Genomic DNA, 13,545 nt, shown 5'->3' on the forward strand with positions numbered 1-13,545 from the left:
ATTAAACATAATGCACTTCATTTTCAAACATTTCACTGTTTCTTTTTAATTTCACTCAGTGTAAGTACAGAATAAAACCTTTTTAAACATTTAAGATATTGAAAACCCATATACGGATGCATAACGGAACGCTCCGGCCATCAAATAAATTTAAGTGGAAGCAATTGTAATTTTAAGCTCCCAAGTATTATCCCCTTCAGACATTAAGGCAGTATCAGGAACCATCAAATGAAAGTGTGAGGAGAGGCTTTGAGGCCCTCTGAGACCTGCTGCAGGGACAGCCCAGCCGAGTAGGACCCAGTGGCACCCCCAGGCCTCTCCGGCAGAGGGGCGGACACGACCCCCTTCGTTTTGTGGGTCCAAGCAAAATCACCCTTGGAGGTCAGAGCGCTTGTGGAGAAGTGGCCCCATCTTCCCCCTCTGTCCACTCCACCAAGGGCCCAGCTTCCCTCCCGGACACAGGGCTTTCTGGAACTGGAAGGCGCTTCCTTCCTTCCCAAGTCTCGGCTGGCAGCCAAGGTGCTTTCAGGTCTGTTCCCCTGAGGTGGGCACCCAGTGAGTTCCCAAGCCTCGGGGAGGGGGCTCCCCTGAGATCCCACCCAGCCCCCTCCTTCCAGGGCAGCTGCTGCCACAGGAGCTGGGCTGAGGCCTGAATCCTCCACCCCAACCCCCCAGCACAACTCCCGCCCTCATCCCCTTTCCCGAGGAATCCAAGCCCTGAGTTTAATGAGTCGTGAAGTGTGAGAACTTCCTGAGACCTCAGCACCCCTGATGCCAATTCCAGATGTGCTGGCGGGAGGGGCTGGGCCTCCAGGCCTGGGCGAGGGCGAGGGCGAGCCACCCTGGTCTAACGGGCCAGGTTCCAGGGATCCGGGCCTTGAGAACTGGGAACAGGCAGCCTCTCCACTGAGAAATTACTCTTTTTATTCCTTGTAGCATTCCTGGTGCCCTATTTCACGGCACCGCCAAACGGAATATTACTTTTAAAACACTATGAAATACCAGCTCCTGTCCTCCGTGCTGCTTCGGGGGAATTCAATTTTCGCTGAATGGTGAGAAGCACCATCTTTTGTTTGAGGGGCTGGTCAGTGGCTCCGTGGGAAGAAGAGGAAAATTCTCAGGGGTTGTCTTGGCATACCGGAGAAACTGCTGGTGCCTGGGTCACTCCCTGGTGTCCCTTGACCACCTGCCTCACACTCAGCAAACGTCTTGGATGGGCTGGGCCCGTGCACAGCACGTTGTCCCGGCTGTCCCGGCCTGCTCCTGCACATTAATTAGCATTCTTTATTACTTGCCCGGCTCAAAGCCTGGCCTAGGGAGTGACTACTTACAAGGTTATCTATTGCTTTTAATCTGTCCACCAGCACGGTTCCGCCCCCATCCCTCCTGCGTGGTCCCCCCCTCCCCACGCTCCTGTTCTGATCTCCTGGAGAAGTTACTCAGACCGGCCAGACCTCCCTGCAGACAACTCTGTTTTCCGACGTTTGCGGGAGGGCTGGGAAGGATGCTGGAAGAGGGCTGCCTCTGGAATTTTCTGGCCCTCAGTTTGAGCTGAGATTGCTACCCCCTCTTGCTTCTAATCTGTGTGCGAGACAGGAATGGGCAGTGGGGAACCAGTGAGAGGGTCCAGCCTCTGAGTTCTAGAGATCAGTCCAGCTTCTCTGAACCTGGAGCAGCCTGCCCGCCCTGGTCCTACAGAGCCGCTCAAGCTGCCTGCCCCAGGTGCTGGGAGCTGCCAGCAGTGGGGGTGGGGAGGTGGGGACCCAAAGTGAGCCCTAGGGAGGTCCACAGGGTCCACACTAGGCTGGGGCTACTTCAGGTGTGTGCCTGGTGGGGAGAGAGGCAGCCTTCCCCAGCCCTAGAAACAAGAAAGGAGTTTCGATACATGAACTTGGAAACAGGGTCAGATTCCTCATTCCTCCCCCGTGGCAGTCTTCTGTTTTCCAAGGCCACTCTCCCTTGTCCCTGGAGAAGGAGAAAGGTGTGACTAAAAAGCCCAGCTTCAGTTTCTGATGTCCACACCCAGGAGCTGGCCTCCAGCTCACCAGGGCAGGACCAGGGAGAGTCCGAAAAGAATCACTAAGGAGAGTGGCCTGTGAATTTCACCCCCCCCCCATTCACTTCCACTGAAAACAAACAAGTAAAACAACGCGGGGGCTGCGGAGGGGGCACCCAGGCTCCGCCCCGTGCCCAGCCGGCCGCGGACCTGCCTGGCCTCCAGCAGGCGCTAAACCTCAGTGACGCGTCTTACCCACACCTTACCCACAACTCACATTTTGATTTCGTGGATTCCGGATCTCAGGCTGCCCTGCTACTGAGCAGAGAAAGCCCCTCACCAAGGTCTCCACCTGGGCCCCCCCACAGTGACAAACCCGCTCTGGAGTTTCCTGTAAACAACTGCTCGCTGCTGGAGTTGAGACTCTCTCTAGCGCTCTCTCAAAAAAAAAAAAAAAAGCGATTTAAAGATAATTAATTGCATTAAACTATTGACTAACTACCTCACTCAATAGTAATTCATTTAGAGAATATTAAAATTGGAGGAACAATAATCAAATTGATGCCAATTCCCACGGGGAGGGAGATGGCCAGCAAATTGGATACTTTCCTTAATCTGGCGTAAATAATAACACGCCTGCGCCCCTCTCTCTCAGGCCAATTCCCCTATCATTCATTCCAGACTCGAAAGCCAGGTTTCATAATTGGTATCAGTTACTCAGTGAGTGCATTTTCATTTGTTTCTTGTTATCCGTCATAATTGCGGAGTGCAGTCTCTCTGAGTCGAGATTCGGGCCCCGCAGTGGAGGCCCGCCCGGTTGCTCCAGCTCAGTGTCAGCAGCCGACTGGGAGGTGGGGGGCTCTGGTTGCCCCCCGGATTTAGTATTTTCTCATTGGTGACAGTTTGTCACAGGCCCGCAGCCAGTCTGGGGACCTGGCCGCAGTGACTGGACAGTCCCCGGCCTTCCTCTGCAGTGACCACCCAGAGCCATACCGCCATCCAAGAAAACACTTCCAGCAGCAAACCCAGGGTTAAAAGCCACAGCGACAATCCGTTTGTGTTTGAGAATGGAGGGGTGGAAGCAATGAACCCCAGACAACACCCGGGGAAAAAATCCAGCGGAGGAGGGAGGAAAATTTGGGAGATGGAGGAAAAGGGGGATAAGGAGGAACACTTGATGGCCAGGGGCCTGGGCAGATTGAAACCCACCATTTGGCCCCCAGGCCTGGGCGCCGGAGGGTCGCAGACCACTGGCCGGAGCCCTGATAGCCAGTCCCGTCCCTGGGATGACTGTTTCGTTATTTATTCACTTATTTATTCATTTGTAAAGTGTTTACTTAGCTCGCTGCAGATGTAACATCTCATTTACAGCGTGGCCTCGGGGCATAGAAACAATTGGCAACAAAAGAGTAACTCCGGAGAATTAGAGAGAAACACACACACACAACAAGAGATGGGGGTGGGATGGAGAGCGGGAGCGAGCCAGGAGCAGGGCAGACTGCCGGACAGACGGGTGGACACGCCGGAGACCCCCGGGAGAGGCGGTCAGGGACCGACGGCCGGTGCCAGGATGCGGGTGGGGCTGAGGGGGCGTCGCTGGGGGCCCACTCAAGACTGTGTGCGCCGTGGGAGTGCATACTAGTGGGCGGGTCAGCCGACGGAGCGTGGGGGCATTTTTGGAAGGGATGGGACCGGCCTGGGACCTGGTGGCGGCCATGACCAGGCAGGATCAGCCAGGCAGTTGTCCCCAAACTCGGACTCGCGGCCCGCGGAGGGCGCGCAGCCCTGACCTCTCCTAGTCGGTTCCCGGGAGCCTCTTCCTATCCTGTGTGCCAGCGTGAGGGTCGCAGTGGACAAAGGCCTCGGACCCGGTGGCCTCCCTGCTGCGTTCAGCGCCCAGCCTGAGCCGCGCTCGGGTCCCCGCGGCCGCGGGCAGGAGGGAAACTGAGGCCCACAGCGCAGAGATCGCGAAAGGGCGCAGGGGGGAGCAGACGGCGCCGGCTGGGACGCGAGGGGCAGCGAGGGGCGGTGGGGCGGATGTGCGGGACCCCCGGCCCGGGACTGCGTGCACTGCGCTGCCCGGGCGTCTACGTGGTGGGGGTCAGTCCGGTCGCTGCACAGAAGGGACTGCGGCGGGGTCCCCGCCCCCGCGCAGCCGTCAGGGCGCGGACGGGAGGCAGCTGTGACTGTTTAACTGGGAGCCGGTTGCCTGGCAACCCGAGGCGGCTCATTACCGCGGCCACAGTGATTAACCAAAAACGAAAAAAAAAAAAAAAAGAGAGAGAGAGAGAAAAGGGAAAAAGGAAAGCAAAAAGTAAGGGAAAAAATAGGGGAAAAGCGGGAATAGGAAAGTAAAATGGATTATACAATTAGCTAATTGGTAATCAACTTTTTAATTATTCACTTAATTAAAAAAGTGTAACTACAACACTGCCCTCACCGACCGTGGATGCGCGTGCAGGGTTTCACAGCCGCCTGCCCTCCCCCTCCCCCAGCGCCAGGCAACTTCCTCTCCCTCTCGGCGCTGCGTCCCCAGGAGGGGGCGACTGAGGAGTACTCTGCCGAGGCCGGAACTTTCCAGAAGGGCGCCCCAGCCTTCCCTTTGCCTCAGCCTCAGCCCCAGCCCGGGATTCCCCGTGCTAGGGGCGACGAGGCCTGGGTCCCTGCCTCTGCCCTCCTGGTGCTCCGGCGCGAGGCCGGCAGGAACCCTGAGGACGGACAGGCGCTGCCAGGAGTGGACGGTGCCCGGGTGACGACAGCAGGGGATGTCTGCTGGGGACTCTGTCCCTCGCCTCAGCCACGTGGGCAGGAGGCCGTGGGGCAGGTGCACTCCCAACTTCATTTTAAGGAAAGGGAAGGGAGACCGACTTCACAGGGCAGTTTGAGGCACAGCCAAGAGTTTCCAGAGGGCGGGGGTCGCGGGAGGAGGTGCGGTGGTTGGGACAGGTGGAGGCCATCACCAGAGAGTCGCGATACGACCGGAATCTCAGAGATCGGCTTGAAGGACCAGTGCATGCCGGACGGATCCCCGCCGCCCTTCAGCACGTGCCCCGCCGCCCCCACCCCAAGTGCCGGCTCGGCCCAGGCCCTCCCAGCTCTGCCACGGCTGAAGGGAGCTGCCCCAAACTTGTGTCCCTTTCCTGGGTGCTCCGGCACCGAGGACTGCTTCACGGGGGCTACACAGGCCGCCCTGGGTCTGCGTCTGAAGGGAACAGCTGAGGCCTTGGCTGCACCGGGTGCAACTTGACTGCCCCCTCGTGCAGCCGGCCTCCTCCCTCCTCCCCACCAAGCCTCGCACACAGGCTCCGATTCTGTTTACCTGGATCCACGGGCAGCCGCCCAGGTGGAGGGCAGGAGACGAGGAGGACGCCGCCGCTGGGTCTCTGGAGCTCGGCCGCCGGTGGCCGCTGGGCAGGCGTGTTTCCCTTCCTGCGCTCCGCCCCGGGCTCCCCTTCCTTCTTTCCCTCCTGGCCCCTCTCGCTCAGATTCCACTCTCTCCCCTTCTGTGCCTTCCCTCCACGCTGTCAGGCCCTGAGCCTCGGACAAGCCCTCTCCGGGATTCCGTCTAACCTCAGAAAAGCCCAGAGCAGCCGCCTCACTGGGGCTGGAGTTCTCGGCTAAGGGGCTGGGGCGGGAAGGGAAGGCGGCCCCCACCCCAGGGGACTCTGGTCGTGACCTTGCCCCTCCCCCTCTGGGGGCTCACAGTAGAAGGGTGGCGCTCGACTCGGGGTGCCCCCGCAGACCCTGGCAACGCTGAGGCCAGGCCTGAGGCAGGAGGACCCGGCCAGCGTCTCCCTCCACGACCAAACCCGAGGGGCCGTTGTGGACCCTTGCGGTTCCCTAGAGCCACTGGGCATGGCTTCCAGGGAGCGAGGCTTGAACTGGGACTTGGGGGCAGCACATGAGTGAGGGCAGGGCAGTAATACTGGGGTCTGCCTCTGAGCCTTGGGCAAGAAGCCCTCCCCTGCAGAGGGCACCTCAACCCCACCCTCCTCTCTTGAGACGCGTCTTGGGAGGGGCGTGTCCCGGGGCGTGGTGTCCCAGGCGGGGCGTGTCCCAAGTGGGGCGTGTCCCAGGTGCGCTGTGTTCCGGGAGGGGCGTGTCCCGGCAGCCTTAGTGGGGCTTGCCTGGTTTTGGACTTTCCTGCAAGTCAGTTATCAGTCACTCAGACCCCTTCGTCTTTATTAGTTGTACGTCTGTGGTTGTGACAGTCATCTCCAGCTATCGAAGCTGTCCTGTCTGCAGGACTGTCTTAGCCAGCTTCGCGGAGACCAACCGATCACGGACTTAGGATTTCAGGGGTGGAAATTCCTCCTGCTCCAATGGATTCCAGCCCATCCACCCACGCTCACGTGTTCCTGGCCATGTGCCCGGGGGCCACACCCCAACCATCTTCAGACTCCAGGAGACACGCAGGCCTTTGGAAGCCTGTGGGCCCCAGGGAGCCTGTGAGGACTGGTCAGTGAGGGGGGTTAAAAAGTGCCCGGGGTTTGTTTTAATCAGGAAGGGTAGGACATTGGGACTCAGGACTGTCACGAGGGAAGTAGACACACGGATCCGTAGGGACAGGAGGCAGGCGCACGACACAGGGCCAGGTGCTGGGGGCGGGGGGGGGGCTCCCGGGGGGGGGCGCCCAGAGCCCTTGTTGGCATTTCAGGAGGGGAGGAGTGGGCGGGGCAGGACAGGTAAGTTTGAGCCAGCTAAGGATGGACTGGTTTGAATCATGTGGGTCGGCTCTCAGGCTGTCCCTAGTTGTCTGGTACCTGCCCTGGGGGATGGTGGGGCAGAGCCTCCTGCCTCCTGGAGTGTGAGAGCCAGAGAGAGGAGCAGTGTGAGTGCTCGGTTTGCCTTTGAAAGGTGGAGCCCTGGGGTGAGTGGTTTTTTGGCTCTGGAAGTGGCAGTGTTTCCCACTCAGGCCCCAGATGCCAGAGCATCAGAAACTTAGGAAATGAGAAAACACTGTTCGTGCACGTGACCCCACCCTCCTGGACCTCCGGTTCAAATCTCTTTACCAACCACTGGGCCCAGTGCAGGGACTGCGGAGGGCTGGGGGAGCCCTGAGCGCCCAGCTGGGGACACAGTGCAGGGGGAGGGTGCCTGGATGCTGGAAGGGCCCACTCAGAGCCACCGCCTGGTGCCCGGGCCTAGAGTGTGTGGTCGAGTGCTTCTCGAAGCCTGCCCTCGGTTGTCTTGGCCTGCTTCTCCGGAAGCTGCCTAGCGCCCTGTCTGCTCCCTGTGCACAGTCCTGTGGGGTCCTCACGGTGGCTCAGCGGGCCAGTGAGGGCAGCCACCCAGGGTTGCTTTGCCCCAGGAATGGGGAGTGCAGCGGCAGCTCTGAGGTTAGAGCTGACTGAAGGCCCCACCATCATCTTTCCAGGCAGCAGCCTGGCAGGGTGGGGAGTGGGGCCACGGCGGTGGGAGTCATCTGTGAAGAAACTGGCCTTACATTTTCTGGGGTTTGCTCCCCTCTTCTACAGGAAGCAACCTCAGGCCCCCGCCGGTCACCTGGGCAGAGCATGAGTGAGGCATGGACTCCCCTCTCCTCTGAGCCCCTCAGAGCCCCTTGGAGCCTCACAGTAGCCACGAGAAAGTTGGTGGGTGCTCAGGTTTGATTGCCCACCACCTGACATGGCCTCCCTCTGACCTGGGTTCTGGGGCGTGACCTGTGCCAGATACTAGGTGCCTCCACTGACAGCGGGAGGTGGGCCTGAGCGGTGAGGCCAGGTGTCTCAGCAGCCTGGGATGACCCTATGCCCGAGTTCCTTAGGCAGACTCACCGCTCACATTCCTGCTGGGGTGGTGGCAAGGACTTAGGGGGGAAACATACATTATGGTGTGAATCGTGTCCCCTCAAAATTCCCATGTTGAAGCCCTAGCCTCCAGCAGCTCAGAAAGGGACTGTGTTTGGAGACAGGGTCCTTTAAAAAGGCAATTAAGGTAAAATGAGGTGGCTGGGGTGGGTCCTACCCCAAGAGGACTGATGTCCTTGTAAGAAGAGGAGACTAGGACTCACACGCACAGAGGGAGGAGCTCATGAGGACGCAGGAGAAGACGGCCGTCTGCACGCCAAGGAGGGTGGCCTCAGGGGGAACCTGCCTCCGTTACTTTGATCTCAGACTTCTGGGCTCTAGAACCGAGACAAGACGTTTCTGCTGTTTAAGCCCCACCCAGCCTAGGGTATTTGTTACAGCAGCCCGAGCAGACAGATGCAGTGTATAGGACTGAGAGGCACAGGTCTGCTGTGAGGGAGGTGCCTGCTATTGAAGCTGTTATGCGCAGCCTCACCTGGGCCCTGGGTGACTTGGGGGTGGGGATTCCGACAACCCCCAGACTCGGTGTCCTCACTGGGGAGGTGGCTCCTTCGGGGTCTTTCCAAGGTTTGGGGACAGATCTGCTCCCCCAGGATACTAAGGCCAGAGCACCTCTTAGGCTTCTTTCAGATCAAGCAGCCCAGGACAGAAAAGTGGTTTCTCACGTCCCATCCTGAAGTCAGGGCTGTCCCCTGTCCGCCTTGCCTGGGGAAGAGGCTGGGGGCTCTGGGCGGGGCCTTCAGGACGTCCACAGCTGTCTCTGTCCAGGAGATGTTTCTGTCACTCGGGGTCCTCCGTGCAGGTGGAAGAGAGCCTTGGCGTGGCCTGGGCCTTGGTCTCTGTGGAGGGAGGCTGGCGTGAGGGGCGGAGGGCCCTTCCCAGCTTTTAGCTGCAGATTTATGTAAATGTGGATTATGGAATTTGGCCCCAATTCTGTCTCCCCGTCCCTCTGCCCCTCCCTGGAGCATCCTGGGCATTGGCACCCGTTGATGGGTGGATTTCGGCAGCCTGTCCATGAGTGGCACTTAATTCTCAGGCAAATGTCTACTTAGTGCAGCCAGGCCACAGAAGTGGGATGTCTCTGAGCCTTACGCACGGTTTCTCATGGATTCATCATCTGAGAATCTCACACAGACGCTGGGGCAGCCCCACTGACCTCCCCCTGCGCTTTGACTCTGGGTGGGTTGCTCTGCTTCCCCATCCAAGGAAACAGGAACAGTGGCCCACCTTGCAGGGTGGGGACAAGGCCAGGGAGCCTGTCACCTGGAACCTGGCCTGTACCACTTCTGATTTAGAAAGATGCAGGAGACAGCCATGGAGTAAGGTAAAACTCAGGTCTGGTCAGGCCTCCTGCACTGCCCTCCTTCCCCACCAAGCAAGGAGCCAGCCCTGCTGGGAAGACTCTGGACTGAGAGGGCCACCCGCAGGACCGGGCTGCGGGCCCCGTCGGGCCTCCTCGGGGCTGTGAGGAAGTTGCAGTTTAACGAGCCACGTCTGGGAGGGCAGCGGGCGGCCTGAGCCAGGTTTGCTGGTTGGCCCTGCTCACACTCCCTGAGCCCTTCGTCCCCTTCGCTAACCCCAGCTTGCCCAGCACCTGCAGGACCCAAGCCCCACTCTGCTGGATTGGGATCATTTCGGTGTGCCCCCGGGAGGGCTGAGGCCCCCTGGATGGCGGTGACCACTCTACCCTGGTCTTCGACCTTCTCCATCCATCTCCCCTTCTCCCTCCGGTTTCAGAGCCACCAGAAGCACGAAATTAGTTCTAAAAAAATTACCCCTTCATTCGGCTGCTAATCCCTAACTCCCTTAATTAAGTCAATGGTAGCCTAAATTGTTCTAAACATCTTTGGGGGGATTATATATTTTAATCATCATTATCCAATGAATATTTGATTATACAGTCATCATATGATCAAGAGTAAAAATTATAATCCAAAAAAAGGCATTTAATAACACTCTAAACGCCTGGGTATTTGATAAAGGGTGTGAGAGGATTAGGTGCTGGATTGAAGGACAGGGTGGGGCCCCAGCCAAGGACAGGAGCTGTCGCTCTGCTTTGAGACATAAGACCCCAATCTGAGCAAAGAGGAAAAAGAACTCAGCTGTTGTTTCCCCTGGCCGCGCCCGCTTCTTGGTTAACAGGGTGCCTTGTTTGAACAGCTGTTTTGGAAATGATTTCCACACGTTATCGCTAGGTTTTGGGTTTCAGGGGAGTTTTGTGGGAGCCCTTGAGCTGGCTGACAACGTTCTGTGAGGTCTTCTGGCCGGTGTGTTAGGATTGAGTGGTGACTGGCCTCCGGGGTGGTGGCCCCAGTTCCTGCCAGTGAGGCCCCACCCCCTGCGAAGTTTAATGAGGCACCTTGCAGCTCCCAGGGAGCCCTGGGGAGGAGGGCAGACAGCAGCTTGTGGCTTGCCAGCTGTGCGACCCAGGACACATCACTTAACCTCTCTGTGCCTGGGTTTCCACACCTGTGAAATGGAGATGCTATGGGGTCCAGTCAGTTTGTGGTGCGTTAAGTGAGATGGTGCTAAGAAATGCTCGGATAACACCTGGCCCGAAGCTAGCAATCCATGAGCGGGAGCTGCTATAAATAGTTTGACAGGGACACAAGAGCTGTCCCCGCCATGATCTCAGAGCTACTCAGGTGAGACTTCCCGGGCATCCTGGGGTGTCTCCCTGTCCGTCTGCCTTCCCTAGGGTCACAGGATCCCGTGTGGAACTGGAGGGTCTTCCAAATTACTGAGTCCAGTCTTCTCCATTTGAAGAAGGGGAAACTGAGGCCCGGAGGGAGGGCTGCTGGGGAGAGAATCGGGGCTAGAAACCTGTATCTCTAGGCTCCAAGTCTGCTTTCTGGTGGGAGCCCCCAGAAAGCTTAATTCATACCCGGGAACTGCTCTCTGCATGGTATTTGTTGGGTGGGAAGGAAGGGGGTGTGCCCAGCAGTGTGCCAGCCACGGGGGGCGTGTCCCTGCCCCAGGGTTGCCCTCTGTGGGGAGCTGGACAAGCCCGTCCAGGAGCCCCCCACCCCAGGACCCGGCGGGGAGGGTGGCGGGAGGTGGGGCAGGTGGCATCTCCCAGTGGGCAGCGGGAGGCGGTCTCGGGGTGAGAGCTTGGAGGCCGCTTGCGGAGGAGAACTTTATGCCCTTCCAGTCATTTTTCGTGTTTGTTTTCCTCCTGATAAGTAAATGAATCCTCTGCGCACTGTAAGGAATCTGGAAAGTGCAAACGTGGAACAATAAAACAGGAAAAAAACCACCCTCAAGTTTCTGAGTTGCGGGTCTGATTTGGTTTAAAATGCTATGTCCAAAATCCATCCGTGGCTTCTTGGTCACTACCTAGTGAAAACTGGGCATTCCCGGCCATTCCCGCACCCTGTCCGGCAGGCCCCCGGCTGCGTTAAGCCATGGCCCTCATGCCACCTTCGCTGCCTCGGACGCTCTTCCTCCTCTTCCTGCCCGGCTGGCAAACTCCTACTCATCCTCTAAGGCCCCACACAAGGGCCTCTCCTCTGGAAAGCCCTCTTGATTCCCTCAGGCAGGACCACTGGCTTCACTGTCAGTCTGCGCCTCTGCGACAGCGCCTGTCGCAGGGCTCAGACCAGCATTCCACAAGTGAGGTTGCCTGACGTGCCCATCCTACAGGCGGGTGAGGACACTGGGGTCCAAGGGGGGGGGCATGACCTGTGTGGGCTGGCCTGGCTGGACCCCAGGCCTCCTGCTGCCCTGGCTCAGCTGCCTTCCCGAACGTCCTGAGCTCTGTGACTGTCACCCTCAGGGCCTGCTGCTTAAGATGACCGTGCTGCTGGACTGGCCCTAGTGTTTGCCAGCATGCAACATCCTGGGATACCTCTTTCTGCTCAGCCAGCGAGATGTCCTGAGTCCCCTCCACCCACGTCTGCTGAAGCCGTTTGAGACGAAGTTACGACACAGGTGTTAAAGCCACTTTTCCGAGTGAAACATCTGTCGTTTACCTTTGTGACGCTGCGGGGACGGTGCTGAGGACAATCCCGTTGCATTTAATTTATTTTCTTCAGAATTCTGCAGCGAGAAGGGCAGGTTCCCAGGTGTTCTGTGCAGACGAATCGGGCTCCTGTGGTATGAGGAAGCCCCCACCCCAGTGGGAGGATGGGCCCGCCCTCCTGGGCGACCCTCCCAGCGGCTGGCATCCCCAGGCTGATTTATTCCTCTTCAAAGCAGCCGGGGGCCTCTGTGGGAACGCTGGGGGACACCTTCCTCCGCCCCTCCCCAGAGCCCCAGGCCCCAGTGACGAAGGAGCTGGGGGTGGACCGGAGTCCCAGTGTGGGTGGCTGGCCCCAGGCAGAGAAGCCTCACTGAACCCCCAGCCGGGTGGGGACTCTGCTCATCCACGTCTCTCATCCCTGTCCTCCCAGCACCCAGAGCCCAGAACGTCCCTTCCCCTGGCTGGTCTTCTGGGAACCATGCACCCCTCCTCCAGGGTGAGGGCACTGTAGAGGGAGTGCTTGTCTGGGTGTCTGTCCCCAACCCAGGGGTGACAGTGAAACCCAAATTTAGGGACACCAGCATTTTAAAAGCCCTTTCCAGGCCTCATGTCCCAGCACCCCTGAGAGGCTGATAGAGGAAGCAGAGACTCAGAGAGGTTCAGACACTTGCTGGAGGACACACAGCTGGGCCAAGGCCGAGCAGGATGTGAAGACAGATGCGAGTTACCCTGCGGCTGGACCCTTCCCACTCTGCCTACCCAGGAGGGCTGACGGCCAGTACTGGGAGGGGCAGGGGGGAGGGGGTGGGCCGGGCCTGGTCGAGGCTTCGGGGTGAAGTGGTCTCTGAACCAGGCCTCGGGCTAAGAGCAGCCCCTCACCTCCATCCATCTTGCCTCTGACATCGGGCAACTCTGCTCTTCTGAAATAACAAGGCCCTGCCCTCCCGGCTACCTGAGAGCTGCCAGCCGGCCTGGGGACCCTTTGTGGGGACGGGTGTGGCAGAGAGAGGGAAAGGGAGGCAGAGACCAGCCTTCACCACCCGCCCTGCCCCACAGCCAGGCTGCTGGGGACCCGGCAGTCCCTCCCGTCTGCCTGAGCCCCAAGGAGCGTCCATGGATGTCCCCCCCCCCCACCAAGCCCCACCCTGGCTATTTTGAGGCTGAGCCCATGCAGGGATCTCAGGATAAATGCTTCCCACTCTGGTGCTGAGGAACCCGAGGCCCGGGGCACCTGGGGTGCTGAGGGCTGCTCACGTCAGCTCCTGCGAGCCTCCTTACCTCCCCAGCACCCTCTGGAGGTGCCCTCTCCCAGGCGGCAGAGCCGGGATGAAGATGTGAACCAACCTGGGCTCCACACGATGGAGGGCCGAGCCCCAGATGACCTCTGCGTGGGGCAGATTGGGGTGCAGGAGAGAGGAGCTGCGGAGCCCTTGGGGCGAGTCGGCCTCCCCTCGGGGTCTCGCGAGGCAGCAGGCGGGCGGTGATGGATGCGGGCCGAGCTGGAGCCACGCGGGCAAGCTGTTTTCCTCCTGACCACTTATGTTTGATTGGAAGGATTGGTTTCAGCCTGGCTGAGCCGGCCCAGGGCCCAGGCACCGCCCCAGCACCATCTCCCATCAAACACCATGAATAATTTAGTCTCTAATTAAAAGTGAGGTCAAGCCATGAAAAATGGCTGGATGGTCGGTGGCTTGATGATGCATTAAGTTGCTGGCAGATCTGAGGCGGGTGGGCAGGGGGCTCCAGTTTATTCACCAAAACTTCCAGCCTCGGTTCAC

Source organism: Camelus ferus, chromosome 18 (assembly GCF_009834535.1).
Source record: "Camelus ferus isolate YT-003-E chromosome 18, BCGSAC_Cfer_1.0, whole genome shotgun sequence".
NCBI lineage: Eukaryota > Metazoa > Chordata > Mammalia > Artiodactyla > Camelidae > Camelus > Camelus ferus.